Source organism: Polypterus senegalus, chromosome 4 (genome assembly GCF_016835505.1).
Source record: "Polypterus senegalus isolate Bchr_013 chromosome 4, ASM1683550v1, whole genome shotgun sequence".
Lineage (NCBI taxonomy): Eukaryota > Metazoa > Chordata > Cladistia > Polypteriformes > Polypteridae > Polypterus > Polypterus senegalus.
In genome coordinates this window covers 169,752,614-169,766,814 of record NC_053157.1, presented here as the reverse complement: position 1 = coordinate 169,766,814, position 14,201 = coordinate 169,752,614, and the positions used below count along the sequence as shown (strand labels likewise).

At 38.4% G+C, this 14,201-nt stretch overlaps 1 protein-coding gene across 1 annotated transcript in view; it reads right to left on the bottom strand.

The window, feature by feature from the left end:
* elf2a (E74-like factor 2a (ets domain transcription factor)) overlaps positions 1-13,892 on the bottom strand; it is a 132,539-nt gene extending 118,647 nt beyond the window's left edge. Inside the window, exon 1 of the mRNA XM_039751670.1 lies at positions 13,506-13,892. The gene's annotated coding sequence lies outside the window, so the exon portion shown is untranslated. The remainder of the gene's footprint in view (positions 1-13,505) is intronic.
* Between the last annotated feature and the right edge of the window lie 309 nt (positions 13,893-14,201).

Genomic DNA, 14,201 nt, shown 5'->3' with positions numbered 1-14,201 from the left:
CAGACAGTCAGTCCTCGCATTGCTCCTGGCACTTTTCCTCAAGCTGTCGGGCTGTGAAAATCATATCAACAGTACTCCTGCTCTTCCTGAACCAGCACTGCGATTCAAGCAGCATTGTTTCTGTAATGTTGTTCATCAGTCTCTGAAGCACCGCCTTAGCCAGGATCTAGCCTGCAAACAGCAAGGAGAGATATACCCCTACATTTGCTACAGATGGCCCTTTAACCCTTATAAATAGTGACATCCCGCCATTGTTGTGGGATTTTCTCATCAGCCCAGACCTTGGTGATATATTGGTGTAGAGTTCCTGTACAGAGGTGTCCTCAGTGTTTTAACAGTTCTGCAGGTTTTTTGTCAACACCAGGATACATTTATTTAAGGGGACATACAGCTGACAGAACCTCCAAGAATTTTGGAGATTGGTTGAGACTTTAATTGAGGGGAAATTCAGGCAGCTCATCCAGAATGGTGAAGTTGACATCAGAGTCCAGATTAAGTAGGGTATTAAAATGTTCAGCCTAGCTCATCAGAATGCTATTCTGGTCCTTCAAGACTATTGGGCCATCTGCTGTTTTCAGGGGAATGATGCAGCGATTTATGGGACCAAAAGTAGCAATACATTTTCTTTTGCCTTTTTTGTCCACCACTCATTCTGTATGGTTTGAATAGCCCACTGTACCTCTTGTTGAACTCTCTGCCACCATTGCTGCCTGATGGTACTGGATGAGGGGTTATTTAAAGTTGCCTGGTGTGATTTATTAATGTTTTTCAGCAAGTAATGGAGAGTCTCTGAGTTGTCATCAAACCAGTCTTGATGGTTCTTGCTCTTATAGCCAATGAGAACAGGCAGAGAGCTGAGCTGATATAAGCCCACTTCTGGTCCATGTTGCTCAAGGAATGCTAGTCTCAGCTAGGGTGCAACAGAACTTGTATCTCACAAATATTTGGCAGGCGACTGCAATCTAATCGCCTCTGCAAAAAGGGATGAACTTTCTTTTGTGTCTTGGTCATAATCATAAGGTCATCTGTGCATCATTCTACACCTCTCAAAGCACAGGTGAAGAGAACAACTCTGATGTTACTACATGTCGCCAATAACAATCAGATGCCAGTGTCTGGAGAGAGGGTGAATCCATGATGTCTTGTATTTACTCTTCTGCTGGAAGATGGTTTTGGTTATGACCAGATTAATACAAATCAACATATTATCACTACAACCTAACAATCACTAAAATACCAGAAATTTCTCCTTACCTTTTTGATCTGGTTATACATTTGCTGAGTCATGGGATAAAAGACCAATTCCCCTGGTGCATGCTTTTTGCTGATGACAAAGGCCATGTGTAGCACCAGAAAAGAAGTGGAGAGGAAGTTGAAAGAATGGAGAAGGGCTTTGGAAAACAGAGGATTGAAGATAAAATGGAAGAAGACAGAATATACAGTATGAAGTTTGATAATTATCAGGATTCAAAAGTTAGTCTGCAGGGAGAGTTTTTGAAAAAAGTGGATGCAATTAGAGATCTAGGACCAGTGGTAGCCCGAAATATTAACCTAGATACTGAGGCAACCCACCAAGTCCAATGTGGATGGAACAATTGGAAGAAGGTATCAGGAGTATTGTATAATCAAAGAATTAAGGTGAAGGTTAAAGGTAAGGTTTTTAAGACAGTGGCAAGACCAGAAATGCTGAATAGAGCCGAGACATTGCAATGTAGAGATGGACTTGTGGAGTTACAAAAAATAACAGAATAAGAAAGGAGACAAGGTACAACAAAAGTGGGAGAGATATCTAAGAAATTACAGGAAAGTAGGTTGAAGTGGTATGGACATGTAATGAGGACAGACAGCGAATGTATTATTGACAAAGACATTTTTCTACCCAACATTAATCACAGAGCTCTGGAGAATTTTTTTAATATTACACAATTAAACCATCAAGGCCATTTGGACCAATCATGCAGATTATGTTAAAGTTGGTTCACAAATTGCAGGTACATGTTTCAGCTTTTCAAATGTCTTCAACTGGGTTCTAATCTAAAAACAGAAAAATGAGTAAATGGAAACTAAAAGGCACACCACTTTTTCATTCTGCTCTCAGGGCCTGCATCAGTGCATTTTTAACTATTTTAGCTGAAAGGCAATGACATGCTAAGTAGCTACAGCCACAGGCTTTGCTACTGCTGGTCAAATCCAGTTATGGCAAATACCGATGTAATGGAACTTTCAGAATAACAAATACTTTTTGTTGGCCCAGACAAATGTTCATACAACATCATGTTAAATGGATTTTATTTTAATGAAATGTAAATTACAGTATAACAAATGTTTTTTGACCAAAAATGGCCACCAAAGATAATAATGCGATACAAAAAATATTTAATGTAGCACCTACACTTTTGCCGATTCTTGGCAAATCTGCAACAGACCGTTTCTTTCTTGTTAGACCAAAAGAAAGTGACAGTCTGTTGAAAAATGCCCAGGCTTGGGCAGTTTCAGCTAGTGTGTAGGTAAGACATCATACACATAGCCAAATTCTGAGACAGTGCTCCACCTAGCACATGTAGTTGTGTCATTTGCAGATAATGTACTATTCCAGTTTCATAGGGGTTCTCAAAGTTTTCTTTGCAATGAACAAAAAAACAAAAAAAAAAAAAAAGAGAAACAGTATCAATTTATGCTGAAAGAAAAATTAACAAGCCTGGAAAAAGCTGATTCTGGAATGAAGAAAAATTATGCGGCGAAAGCATTCAGAATCATGCCTTTAACACTGTAAACAACATTGAAGGATCAAAAAAAAATAAATAAATAAATAAATAGAAGGCAAAGTTAAAGATCGGGCTCTGGGACCTGAATAAAAGAAAAAAAAACTAAGAAACAAGTTAGTATTTCTATAAAAAAAAGTTACATCTAATCTTTCTTATTCTGTATTCATAACAGTATTTAAAAAAAAATACATCTAACATCTCATTTTCAAATGAAATATTTATTTTCCTTTTTTAAAATACAGATATTGTCAATCTTGGGTCACAGACTTAGGTATACAAGAGTCCAGGGTGGGTGTTAAATGTTCTAAAAATCAAGTCACAAGCACATTACACAAGAAGACGCAGCAGAGCATTACAGAGATGTCCTTGCGCTGCTGCCATTAGAGATGGCAAATTGCTGGCAACCATGGTTACAATAGTGTATGTATTACCCTCATATCGTATACATATTATTCTCGTATTTGTCCCATGAAATTTTGTTACAATGGGATTCCACCTGTATTCCTACTGCTGAGAAAATAGTTGATAAGACGAGGGGCATTTGTAAGCACTGCAAAAGAGTTTTGACATACGCTACAGTAAACACTACAAACATGCTGAACCACATACAACATCATCACAGTAACAAATATAATTCACCATCTGCAAAGAAGCAATTGCCTAAAGGCCAAACATCTCTGACAAATTTCTTTCAAACAGTCAAGTGCAAGGGCCAAAGAAATAGCAAGGTGTGTTGGTGTTTTTATTGTGAAGGACAGGAAACTGTTTTCAGTCATTGAGAACGAGGGGTTTTGGCTGCTGGGGAACACACTAGAGCCGAAGTACAATACTGTATTCTCTCGCACCCACACCTTAGTGGCACTATATTGCCAGCGATGTACAATGAGGCTAAGATGGCAAACCAAAGTTACACCATGATCAAAGCCTATTCTATCACCAGCAACTGAAATATGGCGAGTTGTACACTTCAGACTCAGCCTCTTTATGAAACCCACCCTGGATGCAACATTCCTGAGGTGCAGAAATCATCTGTTTTGAAGTGGGAGTTTGAAAGTGCTAATCAGAACATCACTGTTGTTACCGATAATGCACATAGCAGGGATGTACCAGTCAGAGAATCTGGGCTTTGCCCTCATATCAGGTGCTTTGAATTTGCTTTTGAATGTGGCTACCCACACAGCCTTGGGCGTACCACAGGTTAGTAGTCGTTGGTCAAATGAGACAGGTCGTCACTTTTTTCCACAGCTACAGCTGTATTCACCACCAAACAGAAATTACTGAGACCTCCATCACACACACGGATAGTCAACATCCTCTTTAATAAAACCCCTGTGTGCGTCCAGATGTCCGCGTGTGTGCGTCTTCTGGTGAAGTGCGCCTGCGCAGGCCGCGCCACGCATCACACAGTGCCCCGCCCATGCGCACAGCACCGTGGGCGCACACACACTGGAAGCTGGGCACACAGTGAATGGCCCAGATGCAGCCCGCATGATAAGAAAATAAAGGACATCATTGCTGGGGAGAGAGCTGATTGGGTAGTCGCGACCGCTCACATAAAATCCGTTGCTGGGGAGACACCACACATATAATAATCAGCTGCACGCCACCACATATTAAAAAATACTTGCTGGGGAGACCCCACAGGCACGATTGTCATCTGCATGCCACAGATTACATCAGTTGCTGAGGACACTCTGCTGATTGCCCACTGTTATGACAGAAAATGAAAGTCATATTACGGACATCAAAGCCAGTATTACTGTCAGAGAAAATTACAGGCATTTTACGGAAATACAAACCAGTATTACTACAAGAGAAAATTAAAGGCACACAATACAGTGACGCATATTACAGCCACATACAAGCCAGTATTACTGTAAGAGAAAATATTACGGACATATCTACTAACAACATGCCACCCAAAAAAAAGGACACGTCAAGTGGGACAAAAGACACAGACAAACAAATCCTATATAACCAACATCTCCTAGAGGAACGGTCAGCTCAACAAGTAAACATCAACAAAAGAAAGGCTGAAAGACAAAGAAAAATATGAGCAAATAGATCAATTGAATTAAAAGAAAATGAGCGTAAGAAAAAAGCTAAAAGAGAAAGACTCAGAAGAGCAAACCTTAAAAAAAAGTTGGCATTTACTTGCCAGAACCAGTATTCAGCCACGGTCAGTTATATGTTGCATTATCAAGAGTTAGAAGTTTTCCAGATGTTGTTGTCAAGGTTGTAGATGGTCCTGAACAAGGCAAACTGTTACCAAACTCAGACAGAATATTTACAAGAAATGTTGTCAATAATGAAATTTTATAGAAACATTTCATGAGGTAAAAAAATAGAAATTTTTTCCTAAATATCTTCTTCAGATAGTGTATTACAGATTGTTACAAAGTTTTACACTAAGGCAATATTAAATTATACTTACTGTATTGTCATATACGTTTCTATTTTACTTTAGACTTCTTGCAAAAATATTTTTGACAAAAAAAATTAAGACAACAAACAGAATGAGGTCAATGTCCTTTGCCATTTAATATAGACTGTTCCTACTAATGTTTATGCACTACTGTTCTAGCACTCGTTATTGTAATGGGCTTAATGTCTAGTTATAATATAATGAATCACTACGCTGGAAATGCTCAATAGTTATCTTCAGCAGCCCTTATATACACGGAGAGAACGTGAAATGCACATGAAATCGACATGCTGGATGGCACTGGCATTAGTAATGCCTAAGACATCATTCAAGTGGTTAAACCAATAGTCAGCCATCACAGTGCTATGCAATGAACATATCGTAAATGTGTCTCTCATTCTGCTGCTGAATAGAGCGACTATGGCCAGCATAAAGAGCGCAATTCTGAAGAACCTCATGGCCAGATACAGTGCAGACTAGGATTTTCTTGTGAAGTGCACCACGATGGATACAAGATTTAGAACTCTGTCACATCTTGAACCCAGCCAGCGCAATTCTGTGTTCAGCACGCCAAAGGAGAATGCAAAGCAGTTATAGTGCAGCCAGTTATTTATTCACTCTGTGCATGTGTGTTTGTGTTCAGTAGTAAAAAGTAAGTTTTGTTAAAGTGCTTTTAGTACTACTCACAACAGCATTTGAGATAGAAATCAGACAAGTGACAGTTCAGATGCTGATACTTAATGGAACTGAAGCTAGTCACATATTAAATGTAGTTCCTGAAAACAGAGGGAACAGATGATAGAAGAGCAGAACAACATGGTGCTGAGCTGGAATATCTCCAAAAAAGCTGGTTGTGGAAGATCTGCTTGGAGATTATTTCACTGAGTCAGTGGAAGAAGAAGTGGCACTGCCCATAAATGAGAAAGAGCAAGAAATTGATATGTACAGAAAAATGTCCCCTATTGCACTCAAGTGCTGTCCACTTAAATGATAGAGGGAAAATTCTCTGAAGTATCCACTGCTTTCCCCACCGACCATAACATATCTCTCAACTCCAGCAACCTCTGTTCCAAGTGCACACTTTTTCTTTAACTGCAGAAGATATTGTGAATGCCCACAGGTCACAGTTGTGGATATGCTTGTGTTCTTAATCTGCTTAATTAAGCTGCTTAATTTTATGGGCTAAGAAAAGAGATGTTTATATCAATCCATTTATTAGATTCATTATTTGCACTATTTTGGCACTATATTTTTTTGGTAAGAAAAATAAAAAAACTTTTACAATAATTAGTTTCATTTAATAAGTAGAATATTAAGCACAGTATTAAAAGTGTGTTCTGCATTTTTTATATATACTGTAGTACATAAGACTTTCACTGTTACCATATTATTTAAGTAGTGGCAAGGAAAATTAATTGTTGATTCTGAAAGAGTGATTGTCTCAGAAATAACAATAAACAAAAAATTTCAATCATAGGTTTTCTTCACTAAGATTTTGTTTAAAAATCATGAGATATCAAATCTTGAACCCAGTATAGTGAATCAAACCAAATCATGAACAGAGTGAATTATGTCCCTAATATTGACTGTTTACATGATATTCTGCCCAGAAAGCAAGAGAAAATTAGAACGACTGGAAGACAGAGGAAAAAGATTCAGAAGTAGAGGTTCAGAACCAATTACAAGGTTCAAAATTAGAAAAATCAAACAGAATTTCGCAAAACTAATACGCAAAGAGGGGTTTTGGAATCCAAATAAGGAGGTGAACCTATAATGACCCTTTAATCCCACTGTGTCATAATTAATGGGCTTGCAATCAATAAATCTATGTCCCTTAATGGGTAAATTCTGGCAAAAAGCTAAACAAAACACAAAATGGTGACAGAAAACAGTCAAATTGAAAATGGATTTTAAAACGAACAATTCCATTAGATTTGTCTGTGTCAAAAAAAAACTTATAATGATATCCAACTACATACTGGAGACAGAAAATAACCTGTACTTTACAAAAAAATCCCAGGACCTCGATACATAAGAACTCCACTACCGACTGCCACTGTAAACAGAGACATGAACACATAAACATATTTTGATTAGGAAAGAAAAACACTAAGAAACGTGTAATGATTATCCCTGACCATGATTCAAGTTTGCAGTATCTTCACTAAATTATCCAAAGAACACAACATGACCATCCAAGTAATGCAAGGTCAAAGTTTATAAGTGAGACAGCAACTACAGATATTTTTTTTAGAATGCCAGTTGCAAAGATGTAGGTACAGCAGTGTTTTCCAACCTTTTTTCTGTGGTGGCACATTCTTTGTTACCTAACAAATCCCATAATTCTACCAAACACAAAAGCATTAAATCTCTAGACATACTGAACTGTCTGAAGGGGCGGGACATGGGTTGGCAAAAAAAGCAGCTCCGAAATTACCGTTCGCAGACAGAGCACTTAGTGAGTACTTTGGACACATTTTCCAGCTGCTTTGTCCCGTTGCCCACTCATATAGCCATTCCTCCCTCTGCTTCACTCCACTGACCCAGCATCATACGCAAACGTGAGAGTCAAATGGAAAAACCCGACATGTCCCCTGGCTGCTAAAGCTCTCTAGTGTTGTGCCTAAAAAACAACAATCACAGAGCCACTTTTATGTCAGCTTCTCCAGGTAGTCCTTTCCTGCTCGGACTGGTCTCCACCACCTGAAGAGCGCATCTCTCTCAGGTCAGGACTCCGGGGCACTACACTGTGATTTCTACAAAGCACCAGTTGGAAAATTATACTCTACTTGTGTAGAGTATAATGATCAAGTTGTTGATGGTGATGGACAATTGAGGAGAGTATTTGTGGAGTTTAAACACAAGTTTTAATGTATTCCCACTTAAGACATGCATATTCTTTCAATTAAATCAGTCTTTACTAGTGCATTCAAAGTCAACAGTTGTTGCGATTATTTAAATTTTTAATTTTGACACATCTGTGTCTCATATGCTATGCCAATTTGATAATTAATAAATTTTACTTGTTTTCTTATTGCCTTCTTTTTAATTTGCCTTTTAGGAAGGCATTCAGATTCAGTTTGTACTTGCTCTAGTAGTATTCTGTGTTGATTCTACATTCATTTTGTGATTCAGTGTATATTTACTTCATGATTTATGTATTAATGTTATATACGATTAATCACAATTTATATATTTATGTGATTACTTTAGTTTTTTTTTCCAATCGATTCCCAGCCATAATATATATAAGTAATATATAATATATTTTAGCTGGTGCATTAAAATAAAGTCTGCAATAGGAACAAGGGGACGCAGTTAGAAACTTGTTTGAGACAGATTTTGCTCAAATGCATTGAGACACATGGAAGAACACCTACAAATCTCAACTGTATGTTTTACAGAATGTAGGTGAACAGAACAGACTGGCTTGTTGGGATAGGTGGCCTGTTCTCATCACAGCTGTGATGTGAGCGGGAGCAGGGCTTCTACAACTACTAATGAGTTAGGCCAGTCACACTTACTACATAGTCACCTGATGGCAATTATTTGATCTGACTGTAATTATTTTGCATAATCATTTCCATTTATCTCAATAAGAATAGCTGCATGAAACAGAAATGTCATATTTCTATCACATCTTGTTTTCCACTGTGTAACATCTGACTGGTGCTCATTTAATGATGTCAATTGTTGAGGAATGTTACTTTTAAAAAGTAACTTAGTTATACTACTTGTTAACTTACCAAAAAAGTAACTAAACTTGTTAGTTAACTTATTATAAAATGTAATGCATTACAAACACTCCATAAGTTGTGTTACTCTTTCTTCATTTGTATGAAAAACTGCACATCTCACTAGCAAGCATTTGTTAATTAAATCCTGAACACAAGAACTCTCATGAAACTGACCAGAAACTCAAACAAATTTGATTCATTTTTTGTGTTTTATAAATGTTGTACTAACCTGAGAGGGACACACTCCACAGGTTCCCAAGAGCTGTCTTAGGGGGTCAGCCCCCTAAACAGCAGAGGGGTGAAGCACTAGAGTGCCCTGCAATCATTTCTCCATGCTGGCTACTAAACCGCACTGGCTTCCTGCCTTAGACAGGGTTTATACTTCACACAACACAATGCAATATGCCTGTGAATGCTACTGTCACACAAGCAGTGTACTGTTTATACTTGTGCATGTACTGAGGCAGCAGCATTACCACTTCAATCACTGTGCCACCACCACATGTGTAATTATTAACAGTATTAATTATTTAAATGAAGTTAACAATTTATCTGTAAAATGTAACATACTGTATGTGCTTTACCACATTTCATCATGAAAGTGATATCAAGTATAAATCTAAGGATTCTAAATGTGCAGAAAGCTGGAATATCCAAAATGTAATGTGTTGTGTGGCAATCACTGCCTGCCACTGCTGTCAACGCAGGAGAAAGCCCCAAAGTCATGTAGCGATTAATAATTGGGTCAGTAAGATGACCTTTACAATGTTCTACTTTAATCTTGTAGTTTATTTTGTCACTAAAGTTGAAATTTCCACTTTAATCACAAAAACGTTTGTTTATCGTTACTATGTGCCTAGTTTTTTTTCTTCTCTGTGGCTCAGAAGATGGTATGCAAGGCATTTAAAATGTAGAGTCTTTAAGATGGGGAATATGCGATGCTTGTATTGCCCATACAAGAAATAGATAAAGAGAAGCACCACGAATACGTTTGTATGTCAGCATTTGAGTCTGATGATTAGCTTCACCACATCAAAACAAACATCAAATCACATATGATTGATCCTGTAGGATCTCCAAAGCGTCTTGCTGTAATATGTTGATAGGAAACAAAGACTCTGACATCACATTCCGACTTGAACACACTGCACCCTACAATTTATTGCGTCAAATGCACGCTGGGAATGCGTGGCAGCCATGATGGGTGCGTGTACTCGTTCTGAGTTTGATGTATAAACCGGCCCTAATTCCCAGTGTTGATACAGTGACTACTGACTGCCTGTGACCCTAAACTGGGCGGATTAAATTTACTCCTCTTCACATGCAGGATAATATATATACTTTTAACTTTTATTTAATACTTTTTGACTTGACACATCTTCACAATTCGCAAAAGCTGCACGGCAAATATGACAGCAGACATTTCGTGTGTGTGTGTGCTGGGTTTTGCAAAGTGGTGAATTTCAAGGAGAGGTTGGTTACATGGTTGCCAGAATGATGAATTAAGGGCTGAACATGATGCATTAGGTCACTAAAGCCTAACAAAGACATGCAAAAATAATTGAAGTGTGTCCCTTCATCATGTAGTTAATCCACTAAGGAGAATATTATACTTGCCTGGACAGAAGTGTCCTGGACAAAACAAAAGAGATGTGATCAAGTTCTGAAATAACTAGAGAAAGTTCAGAAAAGCTGAAATGTTAGCAAGTTCTGTTTTTTTTCTATTGACTCCAAGCACTCTTAGATGCATATTGGCTCTCATCAAGGTTATCCGCTACACTCTGACCATCGACCTCCAGCCCCCAGTCACAGTGCTGAAAACTGACACCTCTCCTACCCCCATTTGTCAAATACATTGATGCAAACTGCAAGGAAGAAACATTGGTCTTGGATAGTGATGCTTGATCTTTTGAATGGGGAAGCAACATACATCATGTTGCAGTGCTCAAAGTTACTGCTCCTCGCTCTTCACTTTAATACATACGGTACCAGTAATTATGTAAATCCACTTTAAGCTCTGCTTCATATTTTTATTCACATCTGTACACTATAAAGGGAGGCTACATTCAACTGATAAAAACAAAATGAAATACTGTGCTTGATTGAACAATCTAAACAAATGAAAACTGTAAATATGTAATAATGATAATACATACTCAAATTTCACATTATTTCTACTGATTACCCATTTCATGCGTCTTACAGTGGCCATCAACAAAAGCCACGTCACTATGAAAAGCAAGAAGATTCTGGAATTATTCTATGACAGGAATGTTTTACTCATTGACAAAAGCAAGTTCAAGAGTAAGAGGTTCCAATGACCTAATAATACTATCATTACTTATTATTATACTGATGCTTTTATCCAAGTTGACTTACAACATTTGAGATACAATTCGTTGTATTTACAGTATTTTGTTTTTCCAGTTTGAGCACAGGCAGATTAACTGACTTGCTCATGGTCATACATACATAGTGGCATGATTTCAACCCCCAACCACATGGTTTGAAGTCCAAGGTCCAAAGCCTTAACCACTACACTACATTTCCTCCAAATAATATTAGCCCTTAGTGTTAAAAAAAAATACAAATAGCGTGTACTACTAAGGCACTTGTTTACACAGTACTTCTGCTACACCCGATTAATCAACAGACTATAATAACAGAGACCCATTGAAAAGCTCAAGAAATACGTCAGCAGTCAACTGTCTCAATAATTTTTGCTTTCTGTGTTATATGGTGTTTCACTAGCTCCAAAACATGGCTACTGTTACTGATCATTGTTTACCTTTCACCAACCCGGATGACACATGAGATCCTGCCACTGGCTGCCTTACCAATCCAAGACTTGATAAGCAACTCTCTGTAAATGCTCATTTAGCTTTATTTTCTTTCTTCCACACTACATTATGAAGTACCACTTTAAAATCACACTTAAAAACCTCACCTTCTACAATTTAAATATCTATGCTTCAAATAATCCCTTACCCCTTTGTTCAAACTGTACTTTAGCTTGTCTTGCAAAATACAATATAAAGTTATATACTACATATAAAAACAACATCCTGTAAAGAGTTGGTTAATGCCTTGTGTTAATGTTCTGCCTCTTTACAACCAAGAGGTGGAGAAACTCTAAGGTTAAGACTAACCCTGATCAGACCAGCAAACCACCACAGTGCCAATTCAACCTAACACATGGCAACTGATGTTATTCTAAAACATCAAAAGAGCATATTCATAGAAACATCCAGAAAAATATGCATTGTTGTATATTAATGTTTTCACTACAAATCCTTCTTCTAATTGTAATTCTGACCTGCTATTTTTGAGGTGTATGGTAAAAATGGCAAAGTTTAAAATCACAGTATTATAAACTACAATGGTGTGTGGTATTTAGATTGAATAGAAATTTCCATAAAAAGACTTTAATGATGGGATTAAGATAATATTTAAAAGCAATACTATAAATATACTTTTCTGTATCACAAATGTTAGCTGTTCTTTTCCAAATGAAACAATTTTAGTGAGTACTAACATTAACAAATAAAAAAAAGGACTACTACACAAACCCAGAATTAAAAGATACAAGTTTTTGTATGAACTGCGTCTGGACGTTAACTGACAGTAATACAGGGGAAGCCTAACGGAGTAACTGCCAGTGATCCACAAAACGCCAGTAACACAGGAAAGCGGTACGACAGCCCATATTTAACACAGCAAACGCTTAGATCTCTGGAAATAAGCGACAAAGAATGAAGAAATCCGGGAGAAGCGATTGAGAAAAGGCGAGGTAAACATATGAGATGAAGCCGGTATCCTTGTCCCTCCTCGTAGCTTCACATGACTGGCGTCACGCGACGGTAAGTAGAGACAAAACGACAAAAGCAGTGCATCTTATCTGTCCGGAGAGCCACTGGCGACAGTTAGCAAGGCAATCAGCACATGCGCAGAGTGTTCGTTCCAAGGTTTCGATATTATTTATGATCTTATTCCTTTACCAACAACTTACTTAAGTAACTCATCGTTAACCAAACTGGTTACAGAAAGCAGTCTAACAAGTAGCTGGGGCTTTTTGTTTCGGTTTCACTACCTATCATTTGGGCGCGTTGGGCCTACAGCTGTTCTTGGCAGTCTTTCCAGCACAAAGTTAAAGGTGACGGAAAGCATCTCCTCTCCTGGGACTTAAAGGATCACGAATTAAACTGCCACCCATTCTCACTCAATTTAAGAATGAAGCGCTCGGCCACCATGGGATTTCATCATACTCACTCACTCGCGCACTCACTCAGTCAGTCAGTCAGTCCCACACACCATCGCCCACCCCCCGTCGTCATGTCACCGGGTTTACAAAGGAAACGGTGAGCCATAACACACAAAAATGGGCGCAAGGGAATTCATACACCAAAACTGTGTGCTGTAAGCGCCTATGTCCGACAAAACAGCGGACATTTGAACTTGAGCGATCGGCACCGTTTTTAATGGCATCCTTTTTTTCACCAATTGCCAACACTTAACCACCGGCCGTTCGTTTTCGTTAAACAAAACCTGACACAAATTAATACAGATATTTCTCCTTACCTTCCACGGTTGTCTTGTTCTTACAGAAGAGTGGACAGTGGAGGCAGGCCTTGTCGTTTAGCTCAAACATGCACTGACTGCTGCAATGGTGCAGTTATTTTTCCGGCGGGTCGTACAGCAACCTCTCTAGGACTCGAGCAACTAGCGGGGTTTTCTCCTCTTTAAAAACAACAACAAAACAACGCCGTCGTAAGTGTTCCCTGGACAGCTTCCACTCGACTCTCACTCCTGAGTAACGGGGACTAACAACACCATATCCATGTATCTTTTTGGTTGTGCCGTTTCTAATTCACCTCCTCAGTTTTATTTTTATTGTGTTTTGATATGAACAGCAGCAGCAGATCCAGGTCAGCCTGCCAGAGAGTGACACACTCGCTGTGACGTCACACCGCCTGGCGAGGGCCCTCCTTTCCCAGAAATCGCGACCAATAACGAAATTTTCAGGTTCACATTCACGTCTCGTGCAAAATAATCCAGCTGCCTTGATTCTAAGGGTCACGCTCAAATATCCGCTTTGAATTGAACGGGCGGACCATTTTTTTTAATAAAGGCCACGTTTTTAATTTTGAGGGTACTCATCGCTTGAAGAATTCTTTATCCTTTTTCTATTGCTTGTGAACCTCCCTCCCTTGTTTTCATTATTGCTTAAAAACTAATTATAAAGCACATCAAAGTATTACATTATAACATATAGGT